Here is a 15,333-nt window from a genome sequence, read left to right as displayed (position 1 = left end):
GATTGGGCACTCTGGTGGTGTGAGTGAGCTGTTTATGGGTGAACTGTTCTTAATACAAAACCTGCTGCTGCGGGTTTGCCAAGTTATGTACCACTCAGTAACCTTCTTCATGTATCTTTAAGAATTCTGTCCCAAATCTCTTCCCTAATTTCACTTTCACAGTTACAGAAAATGAAGTTTTGAATAAACCTGTTAGTTATGGATTTCAATTACTTGCAGAAGTTCTATCTTGCTAATGTTCCAGTCACTGATGCTAAAAGTTGCTTCTTGTCTTCTCTCTCTCAGCAACAATATTTCATGGCCCACATTGCTGCTAGTGATATAGAAACTTAGAGTGTTGAAGGTGTAGTCCAAAATGGAGGCTGTCATGATGAAATTCTCTGAGTGCATTATTTTAATATCAAGCATCTTAAATAATCACTTACTACATTTTTGTGTTGCTATTGACTAACTCACAGTATCATGTTATCCTTTGTCTGTTTAGCTGAGCTATACGACAATCTTCTTTATGGACATGATCATCACTTTTTACCCAGAGGATCAGTATTCATTACACATTTCCTCTGAGTTAGGCCACTCCAAGGAATGAGGTTGTGTAGGTTTATAATTTAGTTATACTGTTTGTTCTCTGTGGAATTTAAAGTTTAAAAGAGATAATTTATCATAACCACCTCAAAGGTCCCTTGGTACATCTTTCTGAATCACTTAGAGATGAGAACTCCTTTGAAAGAAGAAATGAAGTGACTACCTGTAATGCAGCATCTCATGTGAGCACTGGTTTGAGTCCCAGCTGCTCCATTATGACCCATCTCCCTGTTACTGCATCTATTTGGGGAATGAACCAGCAGATGGAAGATCTCTATCTCTCCCTGCAACCTTCTCTCTGTATCTCTGACTTTCTTTTTTTTTTTTTTTAAATTCTTTATATTTATTTATTTATTTTTTTATTTTTTTTATTTTTTTTTTTGACAGGCAGAGTGGACAGTGAGAGAGAGAGAGAGAGAGAGAAAGGTCTTCCTTTTTGCCGTTGGTTCACCCTCCAATGGCCGCCGCGGCCGGCGCGCTGTGGCCGGCGCACCGCGCTGATCCGATGGCAGGAGCCAGGAGCCAGGTGCTTTTCCTGGTCTCCCATGGGGTGCAGGGCCCAAGCACCTGGGCCGTCCTCCACTGCACTCCCTGGCCACAGCAGAGGGCTGGCCTGGAAGAGGGGCAACCGGGACAGAATCCAGCGCCCCGACCGGGACTAGAACCCGGTGTGCCGGCGCCGCTAGGCGGAGGATTAGCCTAGTGAGCCGCGGCGCCGGCCTGTATCTCTGACTTTCAAATACTGTACATCTTATTTTAAAAGAACTTAGGGTCCAGCACTGTGGCATAGTGGGCTAAGCCTCTGCCTGTAGTGCCAGTTCAAGGTCCAGCTGTTCTTCCAATCCAGCTCTCTGCTTTGGCCTGGGAAAGCAGTCAAAGATGACCAAAAGCCTGGGCTCCTGCACCCATGTGGGGGAGAAGAGTGAAGCTCCAGGCTTCTAGCTCCTGGCTTCAGATTGACCCAGCTCAATCTGTTGTGGCTACTTGGAAGTAAACTAGTGGATAGATCTTTCTCTCTGTTTCTCCCTGTGTCTGTAACTCTACCTCTCAAATGAAATAATAAAATCTTTTTTATTGAAAAAAAACACAGAGTTTAGCCTCACATTTGGAACTTCTAGTAATTCTGATGGGTTGAGAGGAAATTTGTAAAGTTTGTGGTACAACTGAGAGCCTTCTGAGTCCTAGCACGTAAGAAGAGAATAGCAAGCAGACAGCTGGTAGACAAGACTTAAGAGGGTACAACCCATAGCATTGTCTTCCTGAAGACCACAGTAAGTCCTACAGTCCCTGTTCAAAGGTCATGGGAAACCATTCACATGGTTGAAAGAGGAGGGTGACTTGATGAGATTTTGTTTTGTAAAATGGCCTTTTAATTAAGTACTAAAGAACATCTCCAGAGAAAACATAGAGGAGTACAGCTGAATGGTAAATCTCCATTAACAATAACAAGATTTGATGAAAGAAATGGTGCCTTTAAGGGAAATGTAATTCAGGGAAGAGAGATAAGAATTAGTGAATCTTTTCTCCTAGGATGGTACTTACACCAACTGTAGATATTGGGGCCCTAATTTGGTGTGTTGAAGAGGATTCCACTAGGATCTGGAATAACTTGAGCATCAGAACACATAATTTCAGACTGTAATACATTTAACAAGATAAGAATCTATGAACCCCTGGTGATATAGTACATAATGACACACTAACTAGGACAGAAGAGTGAGCCCTTAGCTTTGATGCTAGATCAAAATATAAATGGAGAAATAATATTGGGAATTAAAACACCAGCATTTCATATAGTATTGATGATTAAAAAACTATCAAAGATACTGGATGAAAATTTGATAGGAAATAGGATACTGGCATAATATTAGAATATTTTTAATAAAAGTTCACACATTCCAAAAAGGAATAAAAATGTGTATATAGCACAGCATATACAAATGCTGTGGTGCAGCAAGTTTTGCCACTGCCTGCCACACCAGCATTCCACATCAGAGTGCTGTGGTGCTGCTTCAAGTCCCAGCTTCTCTGCTTTTGATCAAGCATATTGTGAATGCACCTGGGAAAGCTTCAGAACATGGTTCAAGTCCTTGGGCCCCGCCACCATGTGTAAGACCAGGAAACAGTCGTTCATCCTAGCTTCAGCTTGACGAAGAACTTACTCTTGCAACTCTTTTGGAAATGAACCAGCAGAGAGAGAGAGAGAGAGAGAGAGAGAGAGAGAGAGAGAGATCCAGCTCTCTGCTATGGCTTGGGAAAGCAGTAGAAGATGGCCCAAGTGCTTGGACGTCTGCACCTGCATGGGAGACCTGGAAGAAGCTCCTTGCTTCTGGCTTTGGATTGATACAGCTCTGGCTGTTGTAGCCAATTCAGGAGTGAATCAGCAGATGGAAGACCTGTCTCTCCCTCTCTCTCTCTGCCTCTCTTTCTCTCTTTGTGTAACTCTGACTTTCAAATAAATAAATAAATCATTTTAAAAGATATAGATGTAGATGTAGATATAGATATAGTTCCCTCTCATTGTCATTCTGCCTTCAAAATAAATAAATCCTTAAAAGGTTGCGTGTGAATCAATCTGGCAGAAATTCACTAAATACCACGTTGATAGCATGCATCATGGAGTGGATGGAAGACTGGGGAGAGCCCAGCATCGGACCAGGGAGCTTCTAATGAGAATACAGGGCCCACATTTTCTCAGAAGGGAACACTGGATGCGCCCAGCTTGAGTCATCTCTGCTCTTGGTACCTATTGAGGGTTTTCATATTAGAAAAGTGTCAAGGAGAATTCCAGAAAAAGAACATTGAATCACAATGGCAGAAAAGATATTTGAACATGGTTGGAAAAAAATGTAATAGTTCTGTGGATTGGGTTATAGGGAAGAATTTATTTTGGTTCCCTAAATTGGGGTTCATATGCTTTTTATCAGGGGACCACCCTATACTTAGCAGAAACATCTTGGATCGGGGCAACAGTGCTAAAAGGATAATAACTAGGCATTCTCAATGAATGCCATTCACTCATGGTATTTCTGTAAGTTTGAAATAATTTCAAAATTAACTACTCTTAAAATGATCAGCAGAGAGCTGATCTCTATGCCACAGCTCCAGACCCTGGACACTTCTTTGAAGGTTGAGTAACTGATTTTGGAAGTGACAGAAAGTTTCTTTTAAAATGACTTTGATGGGGCTGGTGCTGTAGCATAACACTTAAAGCTGCTTCCTGGAGTGCCAGCATCCCATAAGGGTGCTGGTTCAAGTGTCAGCTGCCCCACTTCCAATCCAGCTCTCTGCTCTGGCCTGGGAAAGCAGTAGAGGATGGCCCAAGTCCTTGGGCCCCTGCACCCACTTGGGAGACTCAGAAGAAGCTCCTGGCTCCTGGATTTGGATCAGCACAGCTGCAGCCATTGCAGCCATCTAGGGAGTGAACCAGCCAATGGAAGCCCTCTCCCCCTCTCTCTCTGCTGCTGCCTCTCTAACTCTGCCTTTCAAGTAAATAACTAAATCTTTTTTAAAAATAAAAGAAAAATAAATAATAAAATATCTTGCTTCCCACAGCCAAAGTATTTTGTTTTATCAGGATGTTTAAGGGCAGCAGCCAGTAAATTAGTTTTGTAAGTCTCAGTCTGTACTGTTTGAAGGAATTTAATCATTTCTGCCATCATAGTTTCAGGTTTTGGAGACAACAGCTTTTAAAAGATTTTTAAATCCTGATTTGCATTTTCATAAGCCATTTGTTTTAGTAATATTTTGCCACTTCCTGATTATCTACCTGATGTCCAATAGCTTTTTCTAGCCTATCCACAAGGACATATAGCCCTCAGTCAGCCCCTGATGGACTGTAGAAAAGGAAGTGGACAGGTCTTTAACATCAAGAATCTTTTTCCATGCTTTTAATTAATGTTAGAAATTTTTACATTAGCCTTCCTTCAAGGATAAGCAACTTGTCGACCAAGATCTGAATACACTCCCTCTCTTAGCAACTGCTCAAAATTGGTAGGGACATTGTTATTTAGCTAATCTGTGGCTTGTACAGAAGCCCAGTCTCTATTCCTGAGCCCAAACAGTGTACTGGGCTGGAGTAACCAAGATTTTAACTAAAGTTTTCCAGTTCCATGGCACCATCTCACATCCTTCTCCAATTCCCTCCAGTATGCCCACTGTACAAGAACTCTGTATCTTGTACTCCGCTAAGCCCTTTTTTAGCCCTCTGTAAACATTATAAGGAAGATGTTCATGCCAGGGAGCTGCATATTTGGGTCAAGCTACAGGACAAATAACGCTGGTGATTCCCCTTGCTCCTTGGCTTGCGGAAGCGTACCTAGTATTGCTGACACACCTGAAGGGGACTCAGATATCACCACCACAACAGCAGGTGCTGAGAGTGCAGAGGTCTCTGTGAGGCAGTGGGGACAAGCCCATTGACCGACCTTCCTGGTCGGGGACAGTGGCCAAGGGAATTGTAACCTTACTAATGGCATCCCAGCAGAGATATCACACGTGCAAAAACAGAACAGGAGCTCAAGGCTCCTGATGTTATTTTTGACCAACTTTCTCTCAGTTACTTTTTTGTTTAGATTTATTTATTTATTTATTTCAAATCAGAGTTACACAGAGAGAGAAGGAGAGGTGAAAGAGAAAAAAGGTCTTCCATCCTGATTCACTCCCCAGTTGGCCACATTGGCCAGAGCTGTGCTGATCTGAAGCCAGGAGTCAGGAACTTCTTCCAGGTCTCCCACATGGGGGCAGGGGCCCAAGGACTTGGGCCATCTTCTTACTACCATAGAGGTCACAGCAGAGAGCTGGATTGGAAGTGGAGCAGCCAGGGCTTCAACTAGTGCCCATACAGGATGCCAGCACTGCAGGTGGTGGCTTTACCCGCTACACCACAGTGCTGGCCCCAACAATCAGTTACTTCTAAAGTGCCTTCATCAGGGTACCAAGGGTAGCAACTACTAATTTTTTACAGCAAGCACCCAATTGCCTTTTCTGGTAAAGAGTGTCCCTCTTTCTAAAGGAGATAATGCAGCCCAGCTTTATGTTTCCATTGCACCAGGTACAGGGAATTCCCCATCTTAATGACTCACCAGGATCCTGAAGAGATGAGCAATGTTTCTGTACCCTTGCCAGGTGTGGTGAGCCACCCCTTGCATGTTGTGCCATGGTCCTTGTTCGGGCACCAGATGTTGGGGTGTGCAAGTGAAAGGAGAGACAGGACATGGGAACTGTTCCTCTGCAAAGTGCTGCCAGACTAACCCAGTGCATTTTCTTTATTGATAAGGATTACAACCATGGCTGGCATCATGGCTCACTAGCCTAATCCTCTGCCTGCAGCACTGGCACCATGGGTTCTAGTGCAGGTTGTGGCACCAGATTCTGTCCTGGTTGCTTCTCTTCCAGTCCAGCTCTCTGCTGTGGCCCCGGAAGGCAGTGGAGGATGGCTCAAGTGCTTGGGCCCTGCACCCATGGGAGACCAGGAGGAAGCACCTGGCTCCTGGCTTCGGATCCGTGCAGCACTGGCCGCAGCGGCCATTTGGGGGGTGAATCAATGGAAGGAAGACCTTTCTCTCTGTCTCTCTCTCTCTCACTAACTCTGCCTGTCAAAAAACAAACAAACAAAAAAGGATGACAACCGCATATTGTACAGCTCATGCATGTGCTCATCTAATTCTAAGGTTTCTCTGGAACATGTTTAGATAGGCATATTAGATAAGCATGTCTTTGGGAAGCCAACCTTCCCACAAGGCTCAGCGCTCTTCTTGTTAGTGGACCATAAAGTATACTTAGTCCCTGTAGCCACACGCTGTGTACTAGGAAGAAAATGTCTTTGCTTTGCTTTGGCAGAAATCTTATTCTCCACAGTCACATTTGACCATCTTTACAAAGCTGCCTGGGAGGCCAGTGCCACAGCTCACTTGGTTAATCTTCCTCCTGTGGCATCGGCACCCCAGGTTCTAGTCCTGGTTGGGGTGCTGGATTCTGTCCCAGTTGCTCCTCTTCCAGTCCAGCTCTCTGCCATGGCCTGGGAAAGCAGTAGAAGATGGCCCAAGTCCTTGGGCCCCTGCACCTGCATGGGAGACCTGAAAGAAGCTCCTGGCTCCTGGCTTCAGATTGTCCAGTTCTGGCTGTCACAGCCAATTGGGGAGTGAACCATCAGATGGAAGACCTCTCTCTCTCTGTCTCTCTCTCTGCCTCTCTTCTTTCTGTGTAACTCTGACTTTCCAATAAATCAATAAATCTTCAAACAAATAAAAGAAAATAAATAAAACTGGAACTAATATTTGTTGGATGCACTTAGAAGTCTCAGGCCAAGATGAGAGGCTGCCCATTTTCTTATAAAGGAGGATCCATTCATAGGATTCAATTGCAATTGCATTGTCATAAACTCAGCAGAGACTGGTGTATCTTCTTGTATTCTCACCGAAATACGGTGTGGTAACTAAGGAGACCAAGCTGGGGAGAGAGGAGATATTACATTGCAGTCTTTCCCAATATTCCTAGATGACTCTAATCATGAATCTCCACACATTTGGGAATAGCCTGCCACCAATCCTACTCACAAGCACCTGAAGAGTGACCAAAGACCAAGAGGGGGAGCCCTTTTCTTATACAAGGTCAGGCAGAAGAGGGCTTGAGTACTGTATCTCACAAGCACAGATGTCACTCTAAAGTAAGTGACATGTACATGTGTCTACACACACACACCAGATCTCTAGGACTTTTTCATCTAAAAATTCCATTTCTACTGAATAGCATACCCTCCCTACCATCCATAACTACCCTTCTACTTTATGCTTCTCATATTCTATTTAAAAAAAAAGATTTATTTTATTTAATTGAAAGAGTTACAGAGAGAGGTGAAGCCAGAGAGTGATCTCCCATCCATTGGTTCACTCCCCAAATGACCAAAACAGACAGAGCTGAGCTGATCTGAAGCCAGGAGCCATGAGCTTCTTCCAGATCTCCCACACAGGTGCAGGGGCCCAAGGACTTGGGCCATCTTCTACTGCTTTCCCAGCCATAACAGAGAGCTGGGTCAGAAGTGGAGTAGCCAGGAATCAAAGAGGCACCCATATGGCATTGCCGACACTGCAGGTGGGGCTTTAAACCACTGCACTACAGCACTGACCCCTCTGACTACTTTAAATACTTCATATGTTGGAATCTTACAGTATTTGTCCTTGGGGGACTGATAATTGTGGCTAATTTCACTTAGGAAAATAAGCCCACTGTTCATCCATGTCACAGGATTTTCTTTTTTTTCTTTTTTTTAACTTTTATTTAATGAATATAGATTTCCAAAATACAGCTTATGGATTACATTGGCTTCCTCCCCTCCCCAATGACTTCCCTCCCACCCGCAACCCTCCCCTTTCCCGCTCTCTCTCCCCTTCCATTCTTATCAAGATTCATTTTCAATTCTCTTTATATACAGAAGATCAGTTTAGTATACATTAAGTGAAGATTTCAACAGTTTGCACCCACATAGAAACACAAAGTGAAAAATACTGTTTGAGTACTAGTTATAGTATTAAATCTCAATGTACAGCACATTAAGGACAGAGATCCTACATGAGGAGTAAGTGCACAGTGACTCCTGTTGTTGACTTTACAAATTGACACTCCTGTTTATGGCATCAGTAATCTCCCTATGCTCCAGCCATGAGTTTCCAAGGCTATGGAAGCCTTTTGAGTTCTCCAACTGTTATCATATTTAGACAAGGTCATAGTCAAAGTGGAGGTTCTCTCCTCCCTTCAGAGAAAGGTACCTCCTTCTTTGAAGACCTGTTCTTTCCACTGGGATCTCACTCACAGAGATCTCTCATTTAGGTCCCCCCCCTTTTTTTTGCCAGACTGTCTTGGCTTTCCATGCCTGAAATACTCTCATGGGCTTTTCAGCCAGATCCAAATGCCTTTAGGGCTGATTCTGAGGCCAGAGTGCTGTTTAGGACATCCGCCATTCTATGAGTCTGCTGTGTATCTCGCTTCCCAAGTTGGATTGCTCTCCCCTTTATTTATTTTATCGGTTAGTATTAGCAGACACTAGTCTTGTTTATGTGATCCCTTTGACACTTAGTCCTTTCATTATGATCAATTACAGGATTTTCTTTTCTCTGTGCCTGCATAATTTTCCACTGTGAGTGCAGGCCACACTAGAAGTCTCGGCTACAGTGAATTATGCTGTGGCAAACAGTGCTAATACTTTATTTATATGAACTTTCTTTTTTTTTTACAGGCAGAGTGGACAGTGAGAGAGAGAGAGACAGAGAGAAAGGTCTTTCTTTGCCATTGGTTCACCCCCCAATGGATGCTGCAGCCGGCACACCGCACTGATCCAAAGGCAGGAGCCAGGTGCTTCTCCTGGTCTCCCATGGGGTACAGGGCCCAAGCACTTGGGCCATCCTCCACTGCACTCCCTGGTCACAGCAGAGAGCTAGCCTGGAAGAGGGGCAACCGGGACAGAATCTGGGGCCCCGACCCCGGTCGTGCCAGCACCACAAGGTGGAGGATTAGCCTATTGAGCCACGAAGCTGGCCTATATGAACTTTCAATACCTTTAGATATATAATCAGAACTGAGATTATCAGATCATATAAAATTTTTATTTTCAATATAATGAAAAACATTCAAATTGTTTTCTGTGGTGGTTGCATCATTTTACATTACCACTGACACTGTATATGTAGCTGAAAATATATATCTTCATCAAATTATGCACCTGGGGTTTTTGTTTGTTTTTAAAGAACAGGAGCAGGAGGTCACATTGCCCATTACTGGCCATGGTTATGAAGATCCCTCTGCACTTGCACTCAAGGTGAATCAGCATTGCACTTCATTGTCAGTGTGGTGAAATTGCCCATCAGCCAGGGAGAAGTGTATGACTGTTAAGTACATCTTCAACTTCCTGCAGTGGTTCTAAAGCCAGGTCTGGAGGTATCATAACCCCATCTGGCTATCAATACTGTTTCTGTTCCAGGTAACTTTCTGTTAGCAAGGTCAAGCACAGATTTCTGTCTGAACATTTCTCTAGCTTAGGATTCACATAAAAGATGAGTGCTACCACAAATTCCTCTACCCATTCTGCCTGTCATGACCTAGAGTGTAGACCTAACAGACTGACCCAGATTTTAACTCTTCCAATAAATTGTTCCTAGATGGGACAGGACATCCTACATGAGGCTCCCAAAAATACCCACAAAAGGGGAAGTAGTGTTGCAATGCCCAAGTGGGATCAGCGTGGTGACCTTGCCTAGAGTTTCCTTCTTTGGGACAACCCATGTCACCATGGGGTCCTTCCTGCCCAAATGCCTGAGGTATCAATAGCAAGAGCTGAGCCAATATCTCAGTTATAAAGTATTCACATCCAGGATTTCTTGAGTCTGGGCCCCTGGAAAGTCAGGACAGAGCAGAACAGATGGCTTTCTCCAGTGGGGCTTCAGCAAAGAAAGCTTAGACACCCTGAGTTCCAGGTTCTATTGTAGACTTTCATCAAGAAATTGATTTCATTTCTTGGGATCCTCTTTCATGGGATTCCTCAGCAGAAAAGACCTCTCCAAAGACTCATCCTCCATCTGCCTCATGCCGTGTCCATAATCTCACATATGTATGCCACATAGCCCAATCCAAAACCCTGGGAATGCCTGGGTACAATCAGGACCCAGCTTTGCAGAGACAAACTGAGATCCAGGAGGGTTCCCTCTACCCTCTTAGTTATGTGACCCTAAAATATCACCATACCTCCTAAAGACTCCACAATCTGGGCAATGGCAAGTAGAATGGCAATTGCTGGGATCTGGAGGTGGTGAAATTATAAAAACAAAACAAAACAAAACAAAACAAACTTTCCTTCAATGGGTAGAGAGTTTCAGTCTCATAAGGAGAAACAGTTCTGAATATTGGTCCCACAGCAATGTGCATATCCTCAACACTACTCAATCATACACTTAGAAATGCTTAAGATGATAAAATTCATCAGCTATATTTTGTTTTGTCAGGACCACACTAACAGTACATTTTAAAAGTGGTCAAATGGGGGATAGAGCTGTGGCACGATAGGTTAAAGCCCTGGCCTGCAATGTCAGCATCCCACAAGGGTGCCGGTTCAAGTCCTGGGTGCTCCACTTCCCATCCAACTCTCTGCTAATGTGCCTGGGAAAGCAGAGGAAGATGGCCCAAATACTTGGGCCCCTTCACCCACATGGGGGACCTGGAAGAAACTCCTGGCTCCTGGATCCAGATTGGCCCAGTTTGGCCCATTGTGGACATTTGGGGAGTGAACCAGCTGATGAAGATCTCTTTCTGTATACCTCTCTTTCTCTAACTCTGCCTTTCAAATAAACAACATAGATCTTTTAAAAAAAAAAGTTAATGTGAAAAAAGTGGCCAAATACACATCTCATAAAAGTTAATGTTATGCTTTCTCAGAAGTGCAGTTAATACTTATTAATTTTAGCCGGTGCCACGGCTCACTAGGCTAATCCTCCACCTAGCGGCACCAGCACACCGGGTTCTAGTCCAGGTCGGGGCACCGGATTCTGTCCCGGTTGCCCCTCTTCCAGGACAGCTCTCTGCTGTGGCCAGGGAGTGCAGTGGAGGATGGCCCAAGTGCTTGGGCCCTGCACCCCATGAGAGACCAGGAAAAGCACCTGGCTCCTGGCTCCTGCCATCGGATCAGCGTGGTGTGCTGGTGGCAGCGAACTGGCCGCGGCGGCCACTGGAGGGTGAACCAACGGCAAAGGAAGACCTTTCTCTCTGTCTCTCTCTCTCACTGTCCACTCTGCCTGTCAAAAAAAAATTTATTAATTTTGTATAATCTCATATTTGCCCATTTTCACAACAGTAACATCCCTGATTCCATTTTGCTAAGTTGCTATGTCATTTTTTTTAAATAGGAATCAGATGCCACCCTCTCTCATTAAAGACACTGATGACAGAGTGCAGAAGCCGTGTTCAGTGTGGGTGTGGCCTGGGTTCCCTCCCTCCTGGCTGTGTTTGAGGGAGACATAATTTGGTTATCCCTGGGCATCTTACACTTAGGTGGAAGCAGGTGTACCTTGTGCTGAACAGAGAGATGTTGTGTCCATAGCCAGGGCTAAATCCTGGGGCCTGTGCATTCCCTCATAAAATGTGCACACCTGAGCCCCAACTCCTCATGCACCAACACTGCCACAGCAGGAAGAACAAGCATGACCCTTGCCCCTGCAGCAGAGCTAGTTCTATCCTCACTTACCACTTGCACTGACAGGTGGGATGGATCACTCTGAAGAAGTCATTGGATGATGCTCTCAGTAGAAGACATGGACTTGTGCCAGGGAAAAGCATCAGAGTTTGAGGATCATGCAAGTCCAACCCCATTTCTGCATAACAAAAGATTTCTTCTGTTGTGTTTCCTTGGAGTAGAACTTTTCTATTTGATTTTTTTCTTTTTATTCACCATTTTCTACATCTTGAAATTTGATTTCTTCTTCATTGTTCTATGTGTTTTTTGAATTCCTCATTTTGTTTCCATGTTATTCTTGATTTTCTTGAGTTGTTCCTCTGTGTACTTTTTGAGGTTGAATAACATGCGTACCCAACCTCAGAACACCAGAATATATAAGCCAATGTTGACAGCTCTGAAGGGATAAACAGCAATGGAACAAACAGAACATATCAATATTCCACTTTCAACACAGAGTAGAATATCTAGGTGGGAAATCAATAAAGAGTGGTAGATTTGAACAATATTGTAAATCAACTTTTCCTAACAGTTACACAGAGAGCATTCTACCTGACAACAGCAGAACATGTGTTCTTCTCAACAGCTGTCTAAATCCTCCAGGTGGGATCATCTGTTAATTCAGAAAATATGCATCAACAACATTTAGAAAATTGGAGTCATATCATTGTCTTTCATAACTCCAATGGAATTAAAATAGAAATCAACTCCAGAAAAATTGGAAAAGTCACACATATGTGGATGTCAATCCACACAGTGTCAAACAGCCATTGGCTTGAAGAGAAAATCAAAAAGGAAATCAGAGAATATTTCAGTGGGTATTGAGTTTTGAGCTGGGATCCATAGCCACAATCACAATCCTCAAGTCCAGGCTTGGTACAAAGAGAAACCAGGTGGACATGGAAGGTCACCAGCAGAAAAGCTCTCTGAACACTGAGAACCATGGGGATCTTTAAACAGAGCAAACAGAAGTCTTCTTACTGCCCACAACAATTAAGGAGACCAGGATACTGATGCTTATGTCTGAGTTCAAAGGCAGATTGCAAATTCATATATATTTTATGTACAATATAAACATTTCCTAGTCGGCTGAGCTTTATTTTATAAATGGACTGATTGAACATAAGCTCCTCCATTAACATTTAGTAAATAGTTCAGTTTGTTCATTCAACAAATGATCTTCACATGTTAGGCACTAGACACTATTCTAAGTATTTGGGATGGAGAAGCAAAAGACACACAATCAGGAAGGCTGCTTTTTAATAGGATACACACTAGGTATGAGAAAATGAATGAAAACTCACACTGGTGCCATAATAAGTACTATAAAAACATAAGTATGTACAAAGAAAGAACTGGGATATAAAGAAACTGCTTTGAGTACTCTGAACAAGTCAATCCATTTCTTTCTAAAGTGTAGTATCCCCCAGATGCTTGATCTGAAGGGAGATATTTTATTTATTTTGCTGAAAGGCAGAGTGAGAAAGGAGATACACATACATAGGGGAGGAATAAAGAGAGAGAGAGATATTTCCATTCACCAGTTCTCTCCCCTAAATGGCTTCAACAGTTGGGCCTGGGCCAGACTGAAGCCAGGAGTCAGGAACCCCATCTGAGTATTTCATGTGGGTGGCAAGGAGTCAAGTAAACAGGCCATTATCTGCTAATTCCTAGGCACAGGTTAGGAGATTGGATCAGAAAGAACACAGCTAGGATTCAAGTTGGCACTCTGATAGGGGATGCAGGCATCATAAGTGATAGTTTAATGTGCTGTACCACAATGTGCCAGTCCCAGCAAGTGAGTTTTATGTTCATGTTCTTGATGATTATTTCCTATTCCATATTTTCACTGTGAACTAAACTGCAGTGGAAGGTGAAGAAAGAACAGCAAAGGAAGACCTTTTTCTCTCTCTCACTGTCCACTCTGCCTGTCAAAAAAAATTAAAAAAAAAAAAAAGAATACCTTTTGTGGGAGGCAGAATCTGTCTCCTGCGGGAGGCGAAGCCCACCTCCCATAATATGGTGCTGATAAGGAGTAACCAGCTTTTCCACAGCTGATTCATCTTGACTACTAGAAGCTGCAGGAGCTGATTCATCCTCTGATTAGAAGAAAACGGCATGCTCGACACATGGACAGGCGGAGCATAGATTGGTGGAGAGGACCATAAAGGAGAAGAGAGACGGCATGGTGGTGTGGGTTGGTTGGAGAGTGCGTTGGAGAGTTCACGAAGAAGTTCATTGCTTCGTTCTTTCGCATTTCTCTCTACTCATTCTTGCTTTGGGAGTTCGCTGTTTGCTCATTCTTACTTTACTATAGAAAAGACTTGTAAAAAAAGGGAACAACAAGCGTCCGGTCTGGTGGGGCTCCAGCAACCTTCCTTTCTTTCTTTCTTTCTTTCTTTCTTTCTTTCTTTCTTTCTTTCTTTCTTTCTTTCTTTCTTTCTTTCTTTCTTTCTTTCTTTTTTTACAGGCAGATTTAGTGAGAGAGAGAGACAGAGAGAATGTCTTTCTTCTGTTGGTTCACCCCCCAAATGGCCGCCACGGCCGGTGTGCTGCACTGATCCGAAGCCAGGAGCCAGGTGCTTCCTCCTGGTCTCCCAAGCGGGTGCAGGGCCCAACCACTTGGGCCATCCTCCACTGCCTTCCCGGGCCACAGCAGAGAGCTGGACTGGAAGAGGAGCAACCGGGACAGAACCGGTGCCCCAACCAGGACTAGAACCCGGAGTACCAGTGCCGCAGGCCTAGTGAGCCACCGAGCCAGCAAATATTTTCTAATCATTTAAAAAAAAAAAAAAAAAAGAAAAAACCTGAAAGACAATTAAGCCAACAACATGAAGAGGATGAAAAGCTCAGCATTCAGTAGATTGTGAGTGAATTGCATCCCTTGTGAAGGAGGTTATTGGAAGCTCCAGGTCCTAAGATCCCAGCGGGATCACAGACAGTAGAGTGAGTGTCTCCAATCTTGTGGGGTCGGGTCAGCAGGAAGGTGACAGCAGCCCTGGCTCTTAGGATAGCTAGGCCCCCCGTGAGCACCACCAGACCTGAGCCCAACACTCAACCCTCACTTCCCCCACCAGCCACAGCGTGGATGAACTGCACCCCTCCCCCCAACCCCTCAGGGAAATCTGGTAGCTGTGACTCTGATTGGCTGCATCATCTGATGTGCTGCCTGCTCACTGGCTCAGCAAGCTGTCCAATCAGACACACAGGAGCAATAATGAAGAGCGAGGTGAGGTCTTCTTCTGTATGCTGCTAAACAGCTTCTCCAGTCTGCTGCTCATGCAGGTGCCACGATGCTCAGTCCTTGCCTCTCTGTGCACTTCTCTCAGTACAAGAGCCCTCAGAAGGATGCCTGGGCAGCTCAGAATCTGGAATGAGGTGAGTGTGTGGGGGCCAGGTGTCTCCCTCTTGCAGGATGGCAGCTGGGCTGGCAGCTGGCATGGGACCCTGGATATCTTGTTTCATTCCTGAATGTGGTGACTTTGGCTCAGCCCTAGAGCTCTGTATTTTTCCAAATTGTGTGGTTAGGATTT

At 44.2% G+C, this 15,333-nt stretch overlaps 1 long non-coding RNA gene across 1 annotated transcript in view; it reads left to right on the top strand.

Moving 5' to 3' along the window:
* LOC127489323 (uncharacterized) overlaps positions 1-15,333 on the top strand; it is a 403,737-nt gene that overhangs the window by 252,778 nt on the left and 135,626 nt on the right. The window lies entirely within an intron of this gene.

Source organism: Oryctolagus cuniculus, chromosome 12, assembly GCF_964237555.1.
Source record: "Oryctolagus cuniculus chromosome 12, mOryCun1.1, whole genome shotgun sequence".
Lineage (NCBI taxonomy): Eukaryota > Metazoa > Chordata > Mammalia > Lagomorpha > Leporidae > Oryctolagus > Oryctolagus cuniculus.
Note: the sequence above shows the minus strand (reverse complement) of the source record. Positions and strands in the feature narration are given on the sequence as shown.